General features: G+C 39.8%; 1 pseudogene; it reads right to left on the minus strand.

Moving 5' to 3' along the window:
• Window positions 1-19,083: 19,083 nt before the first annotated feature.
• Window positions 19,084-19,474, minus strand: LOC101140276 (small ribosomal subunit protein uS8-like; annotated as a pseudogene).
• Between the last annotated feature and the right edge of the window lie 4,900 nt (window positions 19,475-24,374).

The raw sequence follows: 24,374 nt of genomic DNA on the forward strand, positions 1-24,374 counted from the left end.
GAATAGTGAATTCTGGAGGAAGGAAAAAGGTAATAACAATAACAGCTAATAATTAGAGTATTTACTTTCTGCTGGGCACAGTTCTAAGTGACTACATCATTAGCTCCTTTGGTCCCAATAACAACCCAATAAAATAGAGACTACTGTGAGGTTCATTTTACAACTGAGAAGATATATGTCATGAGAAAGACAAAGAACTTCCTCACAGCTAAGAACTGGTAGATCTGAGGACTGAACCTCAGCAGACTGACTCTAGGACACACATGTTTTATCACTACACATTCTGCCCCAATAGAAGAAACAAAGACAAACAAAGAACTTGATGAAACATTGCTAAATGTAATTATTAGGTGTAAAAATAACTATTTTTTATTACTTATAAAACTGTTAATAGTCCTCCAATAAAAGGCATAGAAGTGAGACTGAGAACAGTTCTTGCTATATAGGGCTGTAGTCAGATACAGAGAGAAAAACTGACTTCAATATTTATATGCCGAGGGGTTGAGTTCTATGAGGAGGAATGGTAGAAGTGGAGGGGAGAATGTGGATAAACAAGGTTTCAGCGGCAGCAAAACAACCCCAGACCCAAGGCCTGGGAAGCCTTCTTATTAATAGATAATACCTCCACCCTCTGATTTCTTACAATCTTTAGAATCCTAATCACACACATTAGCAGGTAATTATAGACTGAAATTCTTTTGTTTGTATTCCATACCTGTTATCATCCTGTTGCCCCCACGTAAAATGAGCTCCTTGAGGTAAAAAATTGCATTTTATAGCTCCTTTATCCCCTTCGAGTGGCTAGCACAGTTCAGAAAATTTAAAAGGTAAATTATTATTATTGAATGATTGATCCATTATGAGGTTGTAATCCATTCGATAGGAATTATTAATACATGATTATCTATATGTTAGGTATCTCAAATAAGGGAGCAATATTTTTAAGTTATTTGTATTTTCACAGACTTTATATATTTTTCAAGAAGCTTAAGTCATTTAATTACTTAAATAGTAGAAACCTTGGAAACACTGTTGTTGGGCTCATGTCACTATCTTTAACTCTTTGGGAGTAAAGTATCTACTTCCACTGATAAATGTCTCTATGAGCTATAAAAATATATAGTAGAAATTGTTTAAGAAGTAACATGTCTCGTTCTTGGACATTCTCTCACACCTGAACAGCTTCCACTAACCTGATATGAACCTAAATTTGAAGATCCCAGAAACGAGCCTGTGTAGAAAATCACCCCCTTTAAAAAGAGGGTAGGCATTTCTCTCAGTTGAATCTCTTAGAAAATATTTTGAGAATTGTTCTAAGCTAATAGTCTCTTATTTCTCACTCTACATTCCACCAGATATATAAACTGCCTTCAAACATTTAGTCAGTCCTACAATATTACTGTTGAGTTTGAGGTCAAGATAATCTTCTCTTGATGATTTAGTCCAAATCCCAAGGTTCCTCTCTCCTTTACTAACTTTAGCAAGATTACCTCTAGAGGGGATCTAATCATAAGGTCTCTAAGATCTCTTTGGGACCTGCTGGGCATAGTGATCCCAAAGGGTTTTCTTTCTCTCTTTCTTTCTTTTCTTTCTTTCTCTTTCTTTCTTTCTTTCTTTGTTTCTTCCTTCCTTCCTTCCTTTCTTTCTCTTTCTTTCTTCCTTTCTTTCTTTCTTCCTTTCCTTCTTTCTTTCTTTCTTTCCTTTCTTTTTTTATTCTTCTCTGATGCCTTGGACCTGCTTGAGGTTGCCCAGCTTGCAGGAGCCCTGTGGACCATCTCTGGCTCCATTGCCCATGGCAAGAAAACAGCTTCCTTATCTTTCTCCAAACCTCTCTGTGGGATATCCAATCTAACACACCAGGGGAGCTCAGGCAGGGGTTAGCAGCTAAAAGGACCATTGATCCTCTTCAGAACTAAAAAGTTTCTATAAACAATCCATACGCCCTCCAAGGATACCCTGCAGCTTCTGCTGGCACTTCTTGAGAAGTGCTATGGCTAGTGAAATGCCCCACAGGACCCACTAGCGTTTCCAGATACCCACTGGTGAAGCACCCCCAAGGGATTCTCAGGGTCTGGGAAACAATCATCTTCACCCCTCTAGAATGCCCACAGACTTTACTAGCACCTTCTAAAAGTGCCCTGTGAGCTCTTCTGTCTTTTCATTTTTCCAGAATCGCACTGTGCTTAATCGACTACCCTGCTCACTGCATCAATTTGTCAGGAGCTCAGCTGAGCTGAAGAGAGCTGGGCTGCCAGGTGTTTGAGTAGCTGATTAAAACAAAAAGCCAAAATGGAATTAACAGGGAAGCCTTTAATCACCTTCTGCAAAAGTATGAAAAAGAGGCTAAACAAGAGGAAATGTCCACTCTGTTTTATTCTATTTTCTCCCCACGGAATGGCACCAGTCAAAGGTGAGGTGAATCAGCAGAGCCAAGGAAGTTCCAAACAAAAAGATCCTGCAGTTTTATGAACCTGTGTCAGGGTGGATGGAAGGCAGAGATGACAAAATCGAGAAGACTAGGAGTGGGAAAGTATAGAGCACTGCATTGAAGTGGAGAAAAGTAGCCTCAAACCTGCCCCCACAATCCCAATAAGGAGGTCTTGGCAGAGAGGCCTGAGAAAGGCCTTGGCCAAAAGCCCCGTTAAAGGCCTCTGAATGAAGGCACCTGAGCTAGGAAGGCAGCTATGCCCAAGAGCATGGCTAGTCAGGAGGACCTGAGTCCTTGACTGTAGCTGCCCTCGGAGGCTGCAGCCCACCAAGCCTGATGTGAGGAGAGCAGCTTTCTCCATGAGCCCTGTCAGGTAAAGCCTTTATTATTACCAACAGTTGGGCCTGAAAATTCATTCAGAAGTTTGTGGTCAGAAGCCATACTCCCCATCTAGCACACTTTCCTCTCCATGTGAACCTGGTGAATTTATAATCACCATCATCTTCCTCTCTCTCTAACCCCTATCCCAGCAACTGGCCAATACCGAGCCAATTAGGGTACTTTATTTTCCATTCTCATCCTTCAGCCTGGTCTGAAGGATGGAAATGGAGTCAAAGTTTAGCAAATGGGAGTGTTTGCTCAGGATGTTAAAAATTAGTATTGATGAGAGTAGTACTTAGCTCTTCCTTCTAGGTCATGAGGTCCTGGTGTTGCCAGAGCCATCTGCCATCTTCCCTGCCAGTGCAGAAAGCCCGCCTGAGAACAAAGCCCACACGGTGAGAAGGCAAGCTGACTGACAGAGGGAGAGCTAAAGCTCAGGTTGAACGGCCCCTGAACTTTTCAGTTATACCAACGATAATCTCCTTTCATCTTGTTTAGGGAGAGTGGGGTGAGTGTCTGTCACTTAAAGCTAACTATCCTGACTAACACTTTTCTATTTCAGTAGTCATTTCAACTATCAACATCCCCTTCACACTTCTACCCCAACCTCACATCCAAACATCACTACACACACCAGCCTCCCGATTCATTCCAAACACTAGACCTGTGTACAACTATTCTAAGACTCACTGTAACTCTGCCTCCAACCAGTTCAGGCTAAGCCATTTATCTTTTTATCATGTTAAATATCAGCTTCAAAACCTAGAGGAATATAGACTCAATTATGCTTTTGGAGTGGGAAGACTTTGGATGGAGTGGTAGAAGCTTTTCCTGGTGTGCCTAAAATCACAGGAGAAAGGAGACTAGGATCTGTCATTTTATTTTTAGAAAACATCTGCCTATTGGTTATTTTGATTTTCATAAAAGCGCTTTGAAGTACACAGGTTTTAATATGTGATTCAAAAGAGAATTATTGCATAAAATTAGGCATTTATAAGGTGAGTGTACAGACACCCAACAAAGTGACAAGGTTGACTTGCATTTCATTTCATTAAGTCACAGAACTATGACATACTAGCACAGATCAAACCATGAAAATGTGAGGATTGTAGGAAATGTGAGCTTACAATCACTACGTTCCTTTTGAATGAAAAGCCACTTGCAGATTCAAGTTTTCACTAATCAATTTTGCTGGATTGTTCAGGTACAATAATTTTCTAAACCAATCTAATATTTCTTACATCATTTTTAAGCAAATGTTTAGCTGATTTTTAATCTCTTTAGGGAAATGCTTTCAAATTAGGAATACCTTTATTAAATCTATAATGTATGGTTAACTGTAGAAAAAATTACACATGTGCTATTAATAAAGTTGACAGTCACTATCTGAGATTGTGGGCTGTATATTTTTCTCATGTAAATAATAAAATCCCATTTTACTAACAAGGGGAGTCCCAGGGACATTCACAAGAATCCTTGTATGTTAGGACATTGACTCGAGCTAAAGAGCCCACTTTTTCAAGCAATAGTGGAGGATACCAAATAGTTTGACTGCCCATCTCTTTCTCCTGCTTTCTGACCCAGCTGTTCAGTAAAAACAGTTTCCATCTGGCACGAGACAATCTGAGAGTTCTTCTTCATAAGGATGCTGCTATTCCCTGGAGCCACTTCCCCTAGGTCCAATAAATGGGAACCTCCCCTTGAAGCTCTGGGGTTTTAACCATGCTAACTCCATGTTCTAAATGCCTACAGAAAGTCTTTTCTGACAAGTGTAATTAAAAACAAGGAGTTTAGAAACTACGTGAAATTTGTGATTGTAGAACTACTAACATTATTTCATGTATAGTTAAGTAATATTGATTGAATATATTATTTATCAAATTTATTTTGAGTCCTGAATGATTTTTTCTCTAACATCGATTACTAGTCTTTGGAACTAGTGGAAAGTGGAAAAAACCATGCTCAGATAAATGGAGTAATAGATGTTCTCTATGAGCCACCTGCCCCGATGCTTCATCCTATTTAATTCTCACAGCAACCTATGAGGTTGATACTTTCATTATGTAAATTTTACAGTTGAAGAAACTGAGTCATAGGGAGTTTTAATATTGTGCAAAGTCACACAGCTTGGTTGTGCTTGGCCATGCTTGGCTGCAGACCCAGAAGTCCAACTCTATGGATCACATTCTTAATTACTATACCATATGGCTTCTATTTAATATTTCCTGACTGCTGATTGTGCATTGTATACTCACCGTGATGACCATATGTAATTGCTTGAATGTAAATCACTTTACAGTTTTGGAAATTTGTACAGAGCTTCTGCAGAGCCTGACTGCCAGGCCATTGCTAACTTACAGTGAGACTTTAAATATCATTTGGTCACCAGGGTCTCAGTATCATGCTCTGTAAAATGGCCACAGAAAGAAGCAGTGTCTCACAGGGAGGATAATGACAGTGAATTAGGTTAGCTGGCCTCATAAGCTTCTCTCTAGGAATACACCAGATGCTCATGGAAGCTGAATGGTTCTTTCAATCAGTTAAAACAACTGGGGGCATTATGGCTCCTATGCCCTATATGTTCAGCTTGTGGGCCAGAAGCCCCAAAACCTGCCCATTTCAGGTAGCACTTAAAGATCCCTTCCCTCCTGGCTTCCCATGGTTTATGTAGTGAGACACCAATTCCTCAGCAAGAAAGCTCACTCTTAATAAGTTTTTTTTTCTTTTTCTGGTAACTTCTTAAAAGTTAAAACGGTCTAACAGAAAATCAAGTTCATGTTATGATCTGCTGGATTTACTGTGTCTTTAACTCATAGTTTTTAATACTGCAACACATTTTATACTTTATTCATGCACCCTTTCATAAAATATGTGCTGAGAATATACCATGTGCATGGAACTGTGATAGTTAATGTGAGATACTAAAACCACTGGTTTGTTGGAATTTGTTAGAGAGAGAAAGCGTAATTTCTTCTTTTGCAGAAGTTATTAGATATCCAGTGTATATCTTATTTTTAAAGGGAGGGAAGGGTACTTACAGTTATCAAAAAACTACCATGAGTTAGCCATGATGGTAGGTCCTTTATATACACCTGATCCTCACTTCAATCTTTTGAAATTCATATTATTTTTCCATTTTCATGTATTATGTACAAATAAAATGAAAGCTCAAGAAATTAAGATGGCAGTTCCACGTTCACACAGCTAGGGAGGTGAGCAGGCTGGCTCCAAAAGCCCATTTTCCTTTCACTAACCTAGTCTCCTCTTCATTACAGTATATCAGAGGATAGATAAGAATAATTGTTGGGAAGAGCCAATGAGGAAGTAATGACTTTGAACCCTAATCCACAAAACCTGTGATTGTTAGAGATAACCTATAGGAAAATACAGAATGCATGTATTAGAATGGAGCATTGTATCTGAATTATCTTCCCAGTCCAAATTCAAAGGATAGGTGTTGGGGATTGCCTGAAAGATAGATAATCATATTAGAGAGGAATGGAAAGCGATGAGATGAGAAAATTGTGATTAAGTTTAGGGAAACAATTGGATGTTTAGACTTAGGAAGACTTGGGGGTTTATCCACAGAACATTATCAAACACAGCACATACTCTCTAGAACATTCCAGCCAGGGACAAAAATGAAGCCATAGTAATTTTATCTCTTTGGTTATCATATGCATTTGATACAAGGGAAAAACAGCTCCACTGTTTCTGGAAGGTGCATCGAGATATCTTACCCTTATTATCAGAAGCCCTCTTTAAGGACTTTCAGTCTCCATTGATTCCAAGGGATCCACCCTCCCTGAAGCCTCATCAGGTTGCCTCCCCTCAACTCCCTGTGCACTCCCTTATAGCCAGGCTGCTTTCTGAGACTCTCAGGTGGAGCCTCGAGAACAACTTGCAACTCAACCCAGCAATAGGGCAGTGAGTCTGGCCCTCGATTCCTGAAGCCACCGTGTCCAGGGGCTGAGAGACTCCTAAGAAATGTATCCAGCTGTGCCCAAGATTGTACCCTGAACTTCTTTAGTTTGTCTTTGACAAACAATTACACGTGTTTTGGGGGACCCTAAGGGTCATGTTGAACACCAATATCAAAGCGGATTTCAGAACCCTGAAAGTGAACAGTGACTAGGCATGTGGTGTTTGTCTCTATAATGGTAGACATTAACTCCTCAAAGACAGGGCCCAGGTCTTCTCTGTCTTTGTCTGCCCATGACCCAGCACCTGATCACAATATGTGCCCAATTAATGTTGAGAAGAAATTAAGTACAAGAATGTTTCCCAAGACACTTTCTCTGAAGCCTGCATTGCTTGTCAGTAGTCAACACTGTACACCTCTACTTAACAATAATATTCCTCTTGTTGATGTTCCTAGTCATGACTAGGATCTCCTTTTCATCATTTGGTAGTTGACTTTCCAAAGACCCACTCTAGTAAGGGTAGCATTTGGAACTCAGAGTATGCTCTGGGAACATTTCACTCATGGCACCATGAGGAGCTAATGCAATTCAGAATGAGAAAGAGAAGGGGAGCTGCATGTGTATGCAGAGTCCATATTCCCAAAATTCTTCATCCCAAGGCCAGCCAAGTCAGGCGAAGACAAAAGTGGAGAGGGGACACGATATATTACACATAATGGTTTTGTCAAAGCTCTAAGAGAAAAGACTGTCTAATAGAGAAACCAACAGTCAGTAACTCTGGGGAAAGACTTATTAGACTCCTGGACAAAACACCTTCCATAGGATAACATTGCAACTCTTCCTTTTTTGTAAACAATAATTGGTTATAACAGAAAACTACAAGTTCTGACATCTGAACGTACGGCTTGACTCACTGGTGCAGGTCAGCTGCAATTGCCTACAGATTATACAAGGTGGCCACGAATAACCCCAAAAGTTATGCCTGGGACAACTATGGAAGGTGCCATTTTATTCTAATGTTTGCTATTGTTTCCCTGAGATACCAGATTCTTTTCAGAGCCCTAGGAAAGTGGGAATCCCCAATATTACATGAGTTAAAATTCTAACTGAGATCTCTGTTTTTAAACTAGCCTGGTTAATACTTGGCAGGTGGCAGTGTTTGGATGCTGCCTTCTGAGAGTGAGTTTCCGAGAGCACCCCAGGCACACTCTACAGAAGTATTTGTGCTAAATTCACAATTGCTATTTTTTTCTTTAGAGTCCAGTGTACTTTACATCTGTTTGCCCCATGAGTCCACTCATAAAACAAGAATAGAATTAACAGTTTGTGAGGATTCTTAGGGACTTTATATGTTTGTGAAAATGAAACTAATTCAGCCTAACTCCAATATAAGTGCTGTTGCATGCCGCGCACAGCACCCTGAAACCCAGTGGGTTCTGCTAACTTGTTGACTGACTGATAAACAAGTTCCAAATTTCTAATTGGCCACAGCCTCCCTGGCTGCTCTGATGATATATCGCTTTGGGTGGAAGATTCAGCCTGTATCACTCGGAAATAAGCAAAATTAAACTAAGCTAAAACAACTGTTTTGCATAGAAAAGAAAACATCTAATGTTTGAACCCCCACCAATACCTAACCCCCTCTTCTTTCTGGGTAACCCTGGGTCTGAGGCCCTCAAAAGATGCAACTAGACCTCTTAAGGACATGTGAATAGTGTGAACCCAGAGGAAGTACTCAGGAGCCACCTGTGGAGTCAGGGGAGGACAAATTAAGCTCAGTACAAAAGCAAGCAATCCAGTTCAACAAACACTTATCTAGCAACTTTGTGGCTAACTGTACAGTGGAAATGTGAAGACAAAAAGCACTCTTCATGTTCAGAACCTCCCAGTCCAATGGGGTAATAGATAAATAATTATAGTACTACGTGATAAGTGCTATTTGAGAGGTTACATAAAGGGAAACGCCTTAGAGAGTCACCAAATACCTGGAGGAGTTTGGAATCAGGGAACCTTTCCTGAGCTGAGATTTGAAGAATGACTAGAAAGGATTCTGTTGAAGATGGTGGGTGGGGCCAAGTCTAGGGGGATGCAGGGGTGAGCCCATGGGAAGGCCAGAAGGGTGAGAATGGCTCCTCACTGGCTAGCTTATATATGCACGGCACCATGCAGGTTGCAAAGGGCCTTCACTGAAGTATTTCATTTGACTTTCTCGCAAACTGGTGGGGCTGTGTAGTGGACAGGATGCTCTCTGGGTCAGCTGTAGCCACTTCCTCTTTGAACAAAGATGAAACTGGTTGACTCTCTCTGTCTTCACCTACTCAGACTCTCTGTAGTATTTAGAATGGCCTGTCACTACTCTTCTTGAAACTCTCTTCTCTCTTGGACACTGCAGCACCCCTCTTTCCAGGTTTCCCCCTCTTTCAGATTTGCCATCTTGTCTCCCTTGTGGGCTACTCAAGCTTTATGCCTCTCTCGGGGTTAGAATGTCCCCACAGATCTGTTCAGAACTTTTTCTTTATCTGCAACTTGTCCCTAGGTGGTCTCATCCAGAGCTACATTTTTAATAGACTTTATTTTATAGAACATGGATTATATCTTTTAGTATTATCTTCTGATTGATGAATTCTGAGTCTGTTTCCAGCCTGACCACTTCCAGAATTCCATGCTTGTAAATCTTGCTGTGGATTACACATCTCTACCTAGACCTCAAGCCTCACATGCCAAAACAGAATTATTTATTGCCTTCCACTCTTCAATTTGTGCCTCCCATAGCCTCCCCCATTTCAATAAATAGCACTACTAATCACTCAGTTGCCTACATAAATAACTAGGAGCCACCCTCAATTTCTATCTTTCCTTCATATTCTACTTCCAAGCCAAAAACAATTTCAGTTGGCTAACTTTCAAAGTAAATCCTCATTTTAATTATTGCTTACCCCTTCACTTCTTCTTCTTCTTCTTCTTTTTTTTTTTTTTTTGAGATGGAGTCTTACTCTGTCGCCCAGGCCGGAGTTCAGTGGTGTGATCTCAGCTCACTGCAACCTCGCCTCCCGTTACCCCCTCAACTTCTAAAACCCTAGTTGAAGACCCATCATTTCTTATTTGAACCACTGCAATATCTTCCTAACACATTTTCATTCTTGATCCTTCAAGTCTTTTCTCATGTTTTATTCATTTTTACAAAGCAAAGTCAAATAAAATTTTCCTTTCTTAAACTACTCAATGGCTTCACATTGCAGTGAAAATAAAACCTAAGTTCTTTTTCACAGCCTTCAAACCCCTTCACATGCCATCCCCTTCTCTGCCTCATCCCATTCACCCTCCTTTCAATTTCTTAATATCCCAGAGCCTCTGATATTTCTTCTCTTCTTTAGTCATAACAAGTCAGGGCCTCACATTCAACTCTTCCCTCTGCTTAGAATGTCCTTCTTTAAGAACCAGCAATGCTGTCTCCCTCCTTCATGTTTCAACTCAAATGCTTCCCTCTCAGAGTGCCATTCTCTGAAAATTTGAGGTGCAGGGGTCACAATCACCCCCACTCTCCTCTTTATGTATGACCCTTTTTTACTTTCTTCATATATTGTATTGCTATCTGAAATTATCTTGGTGATTTAGTTGTCTACTGACTATTGTCTCTTCCCAACTGACTGGAAGTTAGGGACTTTGCTGGGCTCACCTCTGGATCCCTAATGCCTAGAGTAGAGCATGACACATAGCAAGAGCCCAACACATATTTGCAGGTGACCATATGAATGTCTGAACCAGGAGCAGTTAGCTGTGAGGGACTCCAAGTGAGAGCTCTGCCCAGCCAAGATGGTCGTCATCAGATTGTGAAAGGTTAGATGCATCAAATCGGCTCTCTCAAGCACTGTGAACTACAGACACAGAGTGAGGCAGTCAGTAGCAGCAGGGGCAATAGAAGCAGAGACAGAAGTGATGAGTCACAACACTGGTGGCCTGTGAGAGTGGAAATGAATGGCAATGGATTGCTGAGGAGATAGCAAAATAACCAGATTGCCAAAAAGCCGCAGAGCCTGGTGTCTCATTTGATTTGCTGGGAAGCCTCACTCTGCAGCTTCTGAGATTGTTTTCCATTCTTCCTTACTTCCTCATTAACCTACTTAGCCTGAATATGGCTCTCTGTCCCTCCCACTTTACAAGAGTCTAACAGAAATAATTTTTTTTAATATATTCACTTTAGCTAAAAATATGCAGGGACACAGAGGAACAAAGTAACTTACCCAAGATTATAGAGCTGGTCATTGCTGAGTCCAAGCTTAAACTTTTCCACTATTGTAATCATCTGATGGGTTCATCTTGCCTGCGGCCTAGAAAAGCCAGTTTACTGAGACAGAATTATGGCAATAGAGAAAAAGTTTAATAAACATAGAACTAGCCAAATGGGAGACCAGAGTTTTATTATTACTCAAATCAACCTCCTCAAAATTTTAAAGGATAGGATTTTTTAAGGATAGTTTGCCAGGTAGGGGGCTAGTGAATGGGGAATACTAGTCGGTCAGATTGAAGATGAAATCAGGAGTGGAAGCTGTCCTCTTTTGCTGAGTCAGTTCCTGGGTAGAGGTCACAAAACCGGACGAGCCAGTTTACTGACCTGAGTGGCACCAGCTGGTCCATCCAAATGCAGGATCTGAAAAACACCTTGAAAACTGATCTTAGGTTTTATAATAGTAATGTTTTCTATAGAAGCAATTGGGGAGGTTAAGAATCTTATGGCCTCTGGCTGCATGACTCCTGAGCCATAATTTCTAATCTTGTGGCTGATTCATTAGTTTTACAAAGGAAATCTGGTCCCCAAGCAATGAGGAGATTTGTTTTGAGGAAGGGGCTGTTATCATCTTTGTTTCAAAGTTACACTATAAACTAAATTCCTCTGATAGTTAGCTTGGCCTATTCCCAGGAATGAGCAAGGGCAGATTGGAGGTTAGAAGCAAAATGGAGTCAGTTAGGTCAGATCCCTTCGCTGTTGTAAGTTTTGAAAAACGCAATTTCACTATGTTGGTCACCTAATTTTATCTTCACAACCGACCTAGGAAGTAGGAAAGAATTGGACTACCTTGAGATAAAATCTCTATCCCTCAGAGAATGCACCTAGAGGCTGGATCACTAGTTATAGGGAATGCCACAGTGGAGGTCCAAGATTTAGATTCACAGAAACTGGGATAAATTGGCCTCTTATACAAATTTAAACCCTGAGACTCCATGATGTAATATGAGAGGACAGGGAAAGCATGGTGGGTTTTCTTCTACATCTCACAGTGGGTTTTCTGCTTCTCCACAGTGCTTGGGGACTCACATTAATTTGGTGATCTTGGTATGGTAATTTCAATTCCAGAACTTAGGATACCAAACATTCTCCTCATTAAACTTCTGCTGGTGTCTCAGGTCCAAAGGTTTCTTTGCCATTTGGATTTTCTGCTGCCACTCTCCCGGTCATTGAAGCTATGAATTTCTGGGCCACAATGCCGTTAGTAACAAAGATAAATCACCAAGATAAATCACAGTGCCTGGGACATGCCTACCTTACTGACAATGGAATAGTCCACTGGTAAGGATACAGCAGCTACAGTACTGTTAGCATCCCTCCTTGTGAATAAATTCTGTGTTTTCATGGCACAGTGACCTAGCATCAAAAGAAAGTGATTTGTCTTCACATATGCCACTACCAGCCTGGAGTTTAACTCACTACCTTAAAAGTTAAAGTGTTGTTATACTCACCTTTCTCAGAAAGAATAAACCACGCGTAAACCAATCTAGTGCTAACATTGTTCAAAGATTCCCCATAGTGGAATAAAATATCCCTTTCATACTAAACTATATTCTTTAAAAGTCAAAAGAGTTGTTCCCAAGTAGTTTCTTCAATTAATCATTGAGAGTCATAGGCAAAATATTTGGGAATCTCAATGCACTATTTCACAGTCCCCACCACTGACTGTGAAGGATCATATTCCAGGGGTACTTCTGCCTTTTGCTATCTAGGAGGATCAATGATCTGTAGAGACTGGCATCCCACCAGATATGGCAAGGTGTCTGGAGAGTTGTGCTTTGCAAATCTTTAAATATGTAGGCATATATTACTGGCATCTTTTCACAAAGTTCACATGCTAACCTGTGGAGGGCCCAGCAAGAGCCCATCACCAGGTAGGAGAAATCAGAGTGATAGGCCTGGCTATTCTGTATTTCTCCTGAGACCTAAACAAGAACAAATTCACTAACCAGGCTGTAGTTGAAATTACAGATCAGCTTCCTCATTGAGGTCGGGTACCTCACAGAGCTATGTAAGAACTTCTTAACCTAAGTTAGAATATTCACAAAATGATTTTGAAGCCAGAGCACCTAAACCTGATAGAAACTAGTCCAGCCCTCAAAGAAACCAGGCAACAGAACAATATAAACATAATTTTTAAAAGCTATCACATGGGCCTCGGTGCACTAAAATTGTATTTCAAGATGATGATACTGTTCGATGCACTAGATTCTGTGTATTGGTAAGCATATTTACAGATCTAGATGGAAAGTTTTTGGTGTCATTTGGCCTGAGGGGACAATGAAAGGGGCTTAGAATATCTGTCCTCCTGGGATTCTTTCCAGACTGTACATTGGTTCATTGACATATATTGATTTAGTGCCTCCAAATCATCAGCCAAAAAAGGAGCCAAATGTGCTGTCCTCCCACCCTAACATGAACAGGAACACTAATATTCCTGCCCCCACCCCTCAGCATGTTTAAAAAAAGAATGTTCCCAGATAAGCACAGAGTGGAGACCTTGAATGCTGTGCAGTAGTCATTCAGTGAAAAACCAAATTAACACTAATTATATTCTGGCTTGCTGTGGTGCAGACAGTGTGACTTCACAAGGGGAAATGGCATTTGTGGCACTAGGTGGCATCATTCTGACACATTTACAGACCATTAGCCAGAGCTAATATTTCAAAGGGCTGGTGTCAGGACGGGTAGGGCACCCTGGGAGCACTTCGCTCAGCCCTGTGTGATCTGTGAGTGAAACTCCAGGCTCCCAAAGCAGGAGGGCTTGGGCAGGGGTTGGGCATCTACCACCTCCCTAAATGTAGGTCACTTGGAGCAGGTTGTGTCCTCAGGCATCTAAGAAACTTTGGGAAACTTTTGTTTTTTTGACAGGAAAAAGTGTCTTATCAGGAAATGCCCTTGCCTCACTCACTCACAGAAAGATCTAAGTTTTTCCTCAGGATCTGTGACAAGTGGTCTCATGGTCCAGACATTTCTGAGGTAAAAGTGGGAGTCGGTTTCTATAATTGGGGTTTCAAAATGAGACTTTTGAGCCTCAGCGAGTCTCTAGCAGAGGGAAGTGGGCAAGATGACCCAGTGAACTGAGATGCTAGACTGGTGGGAAATTCAGGGAACAGTCATGGAATTCAGAGCACTAAGGCAGGAGGATCTCTCTAGAAGTTATCTATCCTCTTGCCACTCTAAGTGTGATCTATGCACAAGTAGAAGGGTCACAGCTGGGTGGGTGGAGGGAGTACTTTCAGGAATGCAAACTCTCAGGCCCGCCCCAGCTTTTCTGAATCAGAATCTAGATTTTAATACAATCCCCACATAATTCCTGGGCACATTAACACTTAAAAAGCACTGGTCTAGTCTATACCCCTAACTGCAAGAATGCTTTGCAAGAGAGGACAATTACCTTCTTTTTTCCCCCTTTCTTCTTCTTCCTCCTTTTTTTTAAAAAAAAAAAAATTTACACTCCCTACTCTCAAAGCTCTTTTTTTGGATTCTGGACCAACCCTCCACCAAATTTTTCTCATATTCCCTTTCACTTGTACTCCCTTTCACCTCCTTTTTTTTCTCTATATGTTCCTCCCTTCTTCCATACTTCCAGCACATAGATTCTGCTCTTGTGGCCATCTGGATCCTGCCAAGAGAAGGCCTATTCTGAAGTTAAACAGTTAAAGTGGGAAAAGCACTCAACTTTGAGCACAAAAACCAAACTCAAGCCTCAATTCTGCAGAGTCCTGAACACAAGTCTTTTCATTTTCCTACTAACACCCATTTTCCTGAATACAGATATGAAATGTAATAGTGTATGTAAAATAACTTTATAAGCTATAAAACATTAAAGATATGTCTAAGATCTTGTTCCCCACGGGGCTGTTTCTGAACACATGCTATTCATAAAGGGGGCAGTACTGTGTAAATTTTAAGAACATGGGCTCAGAGCAGATTGCTGGGGTTCAGATCCCACTTAGCCATTTTCTGGCGATCATGTTTGACTCAACTTTCCCACTTGTAATAGGACCCACCTGTTACCATGATAGGGCTGTCATAAGGAGTAAAACTTTATGCATATGCCATACCCAAACATTCCTTGTCCTATAATGTGAACTGTGATTACTTCTTGTCCATAAATGTCTGTAATATCCATAAATTTCAACTATGACTAATTACTACAAAGTGCAGGTAACTTTACGTCTGAGAACTGTGTGTACATTATCTCTAAGCAAAACACAGAGACATGGAATAAATGAACAGGGAACACACTCAGGGGGCATTTGAGGGTGAGGATAAGAGGGAAAGAGAGAGAGAGATCCAGAGATACAAAGACATAGAATTAATGTCAGGCCAAGCAGCAAGCAGAGCTAGAAAGAAAGGGGTAGACTTTATATCATCCAAGAAACATAAGCATTTGTCGGGGGAGGGGGGTTATCTCTGCAAGAAAATCACTATTTGTCACAGAAGAGAGCCAAAGTGGACTAAAGTCCTAAGACAGGTGCTTGATCTCCTGCCCAGATGTAATTGACATTATTGCACACGAAGGCTATTTCTACATATTAGATGAATAAGTCACTGCACCATGCCCTTAAATAAACCAGCTCATGTTAATAAGAACACGATTTTTTGCAACACAATAAAAGTTTGAAGATGCCCTGAAATGCACTTACCCTGGATCTCCAGAAAGATCTCTATATGCCTGCATTTGAGGTCATTATTCTTCTCTTTATGGAAGTTTTTAGTTACCAAGACAGAGCCCTGACCTTAATCGTTCCTCTGCTGGCCACATAGAAGACCATGAGCACTCTGTGAAATATAGCTGTTCCCCTTTCCTGAAGCCCTGGAAATCCCCATTCCAGCCATTGCTCCAGGCCCATCTTCCATTCAGCCATTGATTAGTGTCTCACATCCCTTTTTAGCCATGGTCGTCTTTGGTAGGATCTTCTTCTGTCTAGTCGTCTAGTCTTTTTTTGGGGAAGTGTTTGATGTTTGCCTGGATCATAACTTCTCAGATAGCTGACTCTGTCTCTGAAGCCTAGTACAGCTCCAGGACTTCTGCTTTTTGGGGTTTAGGTCACCTCTTCCAAGTTCCTTGTGCACTTGCCTGTACTTCTGCCATCAGGTTAAAGACTGTGGTCTTGAAAGATGGTCTCTTGTACAGTATCAGGTAGGATCCTGCTACTTCACAAATGCCCCGAGATTAATAGAATAGGATCAATAGGAAAGTGAAAACGATGATGACAATCCAAGTTAATCTTAAAGAGAATTATGAACCAAATGAATTTTAAACTTTGTTCTTCTCTCCTTTACAGAAACTTTTTCTTCTTTTCCAAGGTTCTCTTGCTTTCTCTCAATGTTCTCATTCTGTTTTATGTTGAGCACAACACTCCACCATGCCACTCAACTCACCATTGGCCTGTCTCAGCATCCAGGAATTCCACTGTTATGTATCCATTTCTTAACATAAGTACCTCTCAAAGGAGTCTCAGGAATGAAGTTATTAGTAAACAACTGGGGGAAGTTAGGAAAAAAGCATCCAACACCTTCAAGTGCTTAAGATTTGATTGGATGAAACAAAATTCTACAATGTGAGGAAGTGCCTATTAGAACAAATTCCATCTAGTAGTGAGAGAATAAATGGGCTAGCTCGTCACTACTGGATCCTTAGGAGGCTGCATTTTGCAGTCAGTGAGGCAAAATGAGAGGAAATTCCAAGAATGCTCCATCCTGTCTTGGTTATTCTGAGATGTTAATTGAACTAGCAAGATCATTTCCAAAGTTCTCTAAAATAATTATACATATGAAACTTCATAGATTGGTGTTGGAAGCCATTAAATATTTCTCGAATCCAAAAGATTCTACAGTTCCATTGAGAATTCAGTTACCAGCCTTGCCCACTGATAGCAGGATGCTGGGTCGAGTGATATTAAAAAATACATGCTTCGATAAAGAGTAATTTAGTAACATTTGCAGACACTTTCCTGTGGGAAAAAGGTGGTTCTTTGGTTTTAAAATAATCTCCAATAGCTATTGATTACAAACACATTCACACACACATTTCAAGGTATCAATGTGTTTTTTATTTCATTCAGGCATGTACCCTCACTGTCTCTCTGCTATTCACTTCTCTGTCTCTGTCTCTTGAATTATTTAATGTTTTTTCCCAGTTAATCTAAATTAGAGTTGTTTCTTTTTTTAAGGGGGATGGGAGGAAACTAAAAATAGTCACTGAAGCCAGGATATATTACACCAACTGCTTTTGCCTCTGGTGGTTACTGGAGTTCCCTTTGTTGTCTTGTTTGATTGTTTCATTTTTATGGCAGGTTAGACAGCAACAGACTTCTGTTATTGCCTTTTCTCAGTGGTGGATTTTTTAGGCTCAGATCCCCCTAAGGCAGCCACTCCCCATCCGCAGCTGGTGACAAGAGGTGCTGTTGCTCTCAGTACTTACACCTACTGGAGAAAGATCAACAGAGATGCTATTAAGTGACATAGAGTGTCTCCATTTTTAACTGTTTAGGCCTTTGTTGAGAGACACAGGGAAGGAGAAAAAATGAGAGAAAGAGACTTAGAAAGGATGAGAGAGAGAGAACATTGAACAAGTTTCATCTTCCAGATTCATTATGAACTACTTTTGCAGATGTGAGATTGCATTTTTCCTTATTCCTGCCTTCCCACCACCAGCTTCCACCCTCTCCTTTAAAAATGTTCTGGTTTTTCCTATTTTTCAGTAGTCAGAAATAATTTCTTAAATCAAATGGTAATAGAAGTATGTTAAAGTGGAGAAGACAATTTTTAGGGAACAGGGTTTTCACAATAGACTGAGAGTATAAGGATCAGTAATTCAGCACTTGGGGCTATTTTTTAAAGTTCTCCCAGGAAACTTTAGGTCATTAGTTACTTTCTAAATTTCCATTACTCTTTCAACTAATGTGGCCACAGAGCATCATCCTTGGCATAAAACTGGGAATGGGGAGATTTATGGAGGAAAAGGAAGTGCAACTTTGTGAAATTAAACCGATTAGATGGCTCTGGTAATACTTAAGGCAATAAATTAGCACTGCGAATTGAGAAGAGATCCTAAAGAATCTTGGTGATTAGGAGAGGGTTTCTGCCCTCTTATCTTGTCTCCTTCAGGCATCTCAGCTGCCTTTTTATTTCCTTTTAGTTCATAGAGCAGAGAGCCAGGGGAAGGACCCTCCAGGTATTCACTGTTAAATTATTTGGTCTGTTTATTTTTCATTAAGGGCATAAAACGCCAGGTAAGGAAATGTAAGGTTAAGGACATCATCTAATCTTCAGAGGAACTTTAAGACCAAGACCTCCTTGAGCACTTTCTATGTGCATACACTGAGGTCTATACTACCACATGCCAAAAGAAAAATAAAGAATTTTAAGAATGTGTTTTTTAAAAGGAAGGTGACCCTAGAGCCAGGTACCTGAATTTAAAACCATAACTGAGAAGACCTACTAAAGGAGATTACAACAGAAAAATTGGAGACTTTCTTTCATAATAATAATGCAAGACTCCAGGTGCCTAAGAGCCCACATTAATTCCTAAATAAGATCAAAAAGGTTGGGGTAGTGAGAGATGGCCTGCTTGTGGCAATCTTATAACTGGGAATTGAAAAATGAGTAGGATTTAGATAATTACTATAGATACAAGGCATTTTAAAATTTTCCCCTCCTTTCATAACCACAAACTTAGGAGTTAACCTTGGCTTTATCTTTTAGAAAATGCCCTAAGTTCTAGCTTTTTTCTCATTTGAATAAACCAGATGAACTTCAATAAATACATTGAACTTATCCTATGAGCAAAAATAGTGAATACATGATGATGTCATAACATAGAACATTAGCAAGAAAAAGGCCTTCGACATTCTGTGACTTCAGTCTCATTTCTCGATTAGTCTGTAATGGATGTTGTAGTATTTTAAAACTGTGAAACACGTTCATGGAAACATATAATCTTGAGAAAAATATAACCATGAGTAATTTATAAACCATTGCATTGATTTTGCATGGTATAGAATACGGGCTTTTTTCCCCATGAGGCATCTTATTTGTAAATATGTATTACATCTCTAGAAAAAGAATCCCAGGATTTTCCCTCCTGTGTTTTTGACTCGCTTCTTCATGGTCCATGATGCCAGCTGCGGTTGTCAGTACAATGAAACCAAACTGGTGGGATGCAAGCAGATTATTCTGCCATTTTTCTAGATTTTTAAGTTGGACATCAAATCTGGTGCTGATCACTCCACACTTGTGTAGCCTGCCTGTGAGGTTCACAACAATTTTTGCAGCTCTGTTATCATCAATGATTTCAAATTCGCCAATGTTATCATGTTTCATCATCACTGTTAGAAACCGGATGCTGACTTTGGAGCATGGCCCAATAAGAACCTAGCATTTGCCTCTCTTTTCAGCATTGTTGATGCTCTGGAGAGCAACAGCCAGGATGTCCATGCACACCATTGTGGCGGTGCAGAAAGATGGAGGAAAGAGAATACAGGGACATTTTAAAAATAAAATCTATTTTATTCTAAGACAAAATAGGATTCAAAATTATATACTGAAGTACTTCTAATATAATAATAATATTTATTACATACAGAAGTAAGTTTTACTTTTTCCCATTTAACAAACATATACAGCTTAACTATTTTAATTATGTAAGAAAAAGCATTATTTACATACAAATAAATTTTTTAATGTGTTGAATTTGACAGGTATTATTTGTATTAAAATATGGATTGAGAATTAACTATGTTTTGCAGCATCAGAATCTTAAAAATATTATAATCACGTATTATTTGGAATTATTGAACTTCACACTAATTATTATTTTTTAAACTTTCATTCTGCTTCTAAGGACAAGATTAGAGAAATCTGGGGGCTGCTATTTACATTGCATCTCTACAAATAATGCATTTGGATATGGGCAGTCTTTATTTGCAACAAATGAACAGCCAAATTGGCCATAATCATTGCTATATTTCCCATATTCATTTGGAAGGACTGAAGACACAGTAATCTATTTTAAGAATCCTGATCACATGAGTGCACCAGACAGGTTCTGAGGCGCCTTTGTAGAGAGCCAGCACAGTGTGATGCTTAGGAGAGGGACCCTGGAGCCAGGTACCTTAATTTAAACCCACCTTCCCTGTTCCCTTGCCTTCCTACTATGCAGCTTTCTAGTTCTGTGACCTTTCTGCGCCTCAGGTTCCTCATCTGTAAAATGGGGATAACAACAGTGTCCATCCCATAAAATTGTTAGAGGGATTGAATGAAATAGTATTTTAAGGCAATTAGAAGAGCACCTAGCACACAATACCTTCTATAGCATTATTAAATAATCATTTATATTCTCCTTACTAACTCCAATTAAAATTAAAACATCAGTGTTTTTATGTCCATTACTTGTATAAATTATGCCCTGATTTCCAAGGGTAAAATGATTCTGAAATGTGTAATGATTACAATTATAGTGTTTTCGTTTTTGTTTGTTCTGCTAGATGTCCAAACCCCGAGTGGCTGAATCACATGCATGATTATAGAATCTATCAGCCAGCATGCAAATTCTGTCCTTATTTACATATGTTCAGGTTCCTTCTACTTTAAGGGAAACTATTTAGATAATTATTTTTAGTTAAAAATTGAAACTGACATCTTCAATTTTAGTTAAAATTGAAACTGACCACCTTATAAAACAGAACCTTCCTGGAACATCTTTACAAATTCCATAGTTTGGAAAAGTGACCAACAGAATCTCTAGGTTTGAAGGCAGCTCATAGAATTTTGGAAAGGCTGATGTGATTTTGGCTCAATATAGGGAAACATTTTCCATTCCTCAGAATTTATATACTCTGAGGCTTCCCTGTACCGCTGTACAGGCTAGATACTGCACATCTCTAGGCTCCTCAGCCATTTTCTAAGTGAATGCTGCCACCAGAATTGTGCAACTGAGCAGCCTGAACACAGCAGTCCCCAAAGGATCCCCTAGGCCATTAGGACCCACCTTGTCCTTCTGTCATATGCCAATCCTCCTTCCAGTACTTGCAGATAGTGATCATATTATTCCAAGTCTTCTCTTTTCCAAGTTAAACATCGTAACTTTCAACAGTCCTGCTTCATATGGCATGTTTCTAAATCCTAAATTTGTTCATTCAACAAACATTTACTGGGTCCCTGCACTGTGTCAGGTGGTGATACCCAGATGAATAAAGCACCACCTCTGCCCTCAAAGTCCGTATAGTCTATGCCCTAGCCTGGTGATATCCCCTTTATTTGCCTAGGATAAAACAACGTTTGGTTGATGAAGTCTGAATTGCAACTACTTTTCTTGATTGCCACAGCGTACTGTCAAGCTTGCTCAGTGCCAAAACTCACATAGCCTATGCTTAGCCATATCTTTCCCTGCCTAGGCTTTTGCAGTTTGGTTTGCAAAGCTTTATAATTTTTCCTGCTGAATTTTATTTTCAACAATTTAGACTACCAAGCCCCAGCTATCAACAATTTCTATGCATTTAATATGTTTGCTTTTATTCCAAATGATATGGCATGTAGTTATCAAATAAAAATGTTGAGCAAGGGGGAGTCTACGAGGGAGCCCTGCCATATTTACCCACATACAATCCAGCGGTCCTTAAATTTGTCCACAAGGCTCTCACAAGGAGCTTTTTCAAATGTTTCCCCAAAGTCTCGCTTCTATGTCAATTACATTTCCCTAATTATTGGTCTAAGGATCCTCTCAAAGGAAAAACTGAAGATGGAAGTAATTGCTTGTTTTTGATGACCCCTATGTTGGTTCTTAATGGTAGCTACTACATTCTCCAGGGATTGTTAAACCAGCCTTTCACTTAAAAAAAAAAAATCCGAGTATTTGAGGGAGGAGGGAAAAGTACTAGAATTAAGAGCCTTGGTAATGTGTTTGGAACATCTCCTTTATTCCTCTTAGAAATCAGCCTGGCAACTCCAAATTCTCAGTTTTTCTGTCATCTCTCTTGCTTTCTCGAGATTTCTCCAAGATCAAGGATTACAGTTCAGCCATTTCAATTGCAAATCCCTTCTGCAGAAGTAAAGGTCAGGGTAGAACTCTCTAAAGCTGACAGGAAACATCCCTTGCCTCAGACAAGATCATCCTAATTAATAATAATCACAATAATATTGTGCTCTGCATTTTATCCAGGGACACCTGAACAGCAGAATGCTTTATGAACATTATTTAATTAAGTCTTATGACAGTCCCGTGAGGGGAACTGGGAAACTGAGAGATTGGCTTAATCTCTGCCTAGGTAAGGAGACCTGTCAGGAGGAGCAGGGCAAACATGCAGGAAGAGACAGGCTGGGAGGTTAAGCAGAGAATGGGGATTGATAGCAGATGTGCATTTAAACCTTTCTAACCATCTATGCACCTGGAGGAAATACCTACATCTGAATCCTTCTGAGGTGCTCCTGTGGAGTTTTATGTATGTCACTCCAAAATAATAGCAATATTCTACATAATTCAGTGATTTTAAATTCACTAAAGCAAATGCTTGTTAAACAATATTTGCATTTTCTCTCTCTTTTGCTCTCCTCCATCCCTCTCTGTGGCCACCTCTCTGGGGCTCAAATTTGTCAGCCACAAGACTAACTGAAGTACAAGCAAGTAAAGCAAATGACCACATTCATTGTCCATGACAAACCCAAACCATATTCCATCACATCCCTGTGGTCCGGAGCCTCAAGATCTAGCCTGGAGAAAGCTATTTCAGTGTCATCAAGGGCCATTCCATTCTTGCCCCGGAGGGACATGTGACACCCAGTACACTGCATGGACACAGGCTGGTCTGCCCTAGAAAACTAGATTATTTAAAGGACTCCCCTAAACACCTAAGATAAAAATAGAATAAACAGTCCAACCTTTTTGTGAAACTTCCTTGAGAAACAAAGTGTGTGTGATATTGGATAATGACAAAAAATAATAATTTGCATCTTATTATACTTGACTTAAATATAACATATGGATACTATTTTTTTCATCATGGGGACTTTTGAAATAAAACTATTACCTTCCTGAGAAGTGCTTGGTAAACTAAATTGTCTAACTTAGCATACAACCACAAAATCAAGGTGTGTTGAATTGAATTAAAATAAGTTTAATGAAATGCCCTTTCCCAACGGAGTTTTCTTCCCTGGCACTTCACCACCTCCTAGCACTCACACTTTCAAGAAGTCTCGTAACAGGGTTCCCTGGTTGTGGTTCTCTTCTCCTGTATCCACACCTCACACTTACACCTCTGTGGACACAATGATGTACAAGAGGAGAGCAGAGAAAGGAATAACTTGTTATTGAGATAAGCGTCAGCAAATGATCATTTGGATTACTGCATAATCTGTGTCAGACGTAAGCCTGGGATGTCATCACCTTCACTTTGTGGGAAATTGCCATAATTCTCATTTTCACATTTTCACCATGGAAGGAAGTCAGTACAGCAGGCATCACTGGGCTCAGCACATTTAAAACAGCTTACACCTATTTTTCCGTTATGAATTCCTCATATGTATATTTGAACATGGAGAGAAAAAATACATATACATTTAAATATATATTTAAGACATATATATACATATGCATATATATACACATGCATATGTATATATATACACACATACATATATATATATATATATACACACACACACACACCCCATATATATTCTCACCTCATCCATCTACTAGCAACACAGATTGCTTCAGAGATGAGGAAATGAAATGCTATTTTTGGAGAAAAGACTGATCTTTCATACAGATTGTCCATAAAATGACCCAGCCTGCCACCCATTCAGACCTCAAGGCATCCAAGTGCTGCTTTGTTCCAATGCTTACATCTATTCAAAGTTCATACTCCAAGATTAAATGAGCCTCCCTGAACCAAAAGAAAAGGCTTCACTGGCATTGCTGCCGATGCCATTCTCCTTGTGTCTGCTGTACAGGAGAGAAAGAATGAACCTAGGCTTTTCAAAACGGGCTGCCCAATTATATTTTTAAAAAGATGTTTTGCTGACATCTAGAGGCATTTGGGTAATAACACTTATTAATAATGATTCTTCCCACTTATAGGGCGTCTTGCGTCGCGTGATCCCTCAGCTCTTTACACACATTAATTAATTACGCATCACAGCACCCCTGTGAGGTAGAGTAGGTAAGCATTATTATGTGCAAAGGATTTATTGATTTTTCAAAGCAATGTATAGCTGAGGCACAGAGGGGAAAACCATAGGAGCATGAATTAAGGAAGGAAAAAAAAAGACATACAATGAATGTAAAAGAAAACAAATAAAAGTAAAAATTACCCCCACTGTGCTCTTTAGAAAGGAATGATTACTTCAC

Source organism: Gorilla gorilla, chromosome 5, assembly GCF_029281585.2.
Source record: "Gorilla gorilla gorilla isolate KB3781 chromosome 5, NHGRI_mGorGor1-v2.1_pri, whole genome shotgun sequence".
In the NCBI taxonomy this organism is placed as follows: domain Eukaryota; kingdom Metazoa; phylum Chordata; class Mammalia; order Primates; family Hominidae; genus Gorilla; species Gorilla gorilla.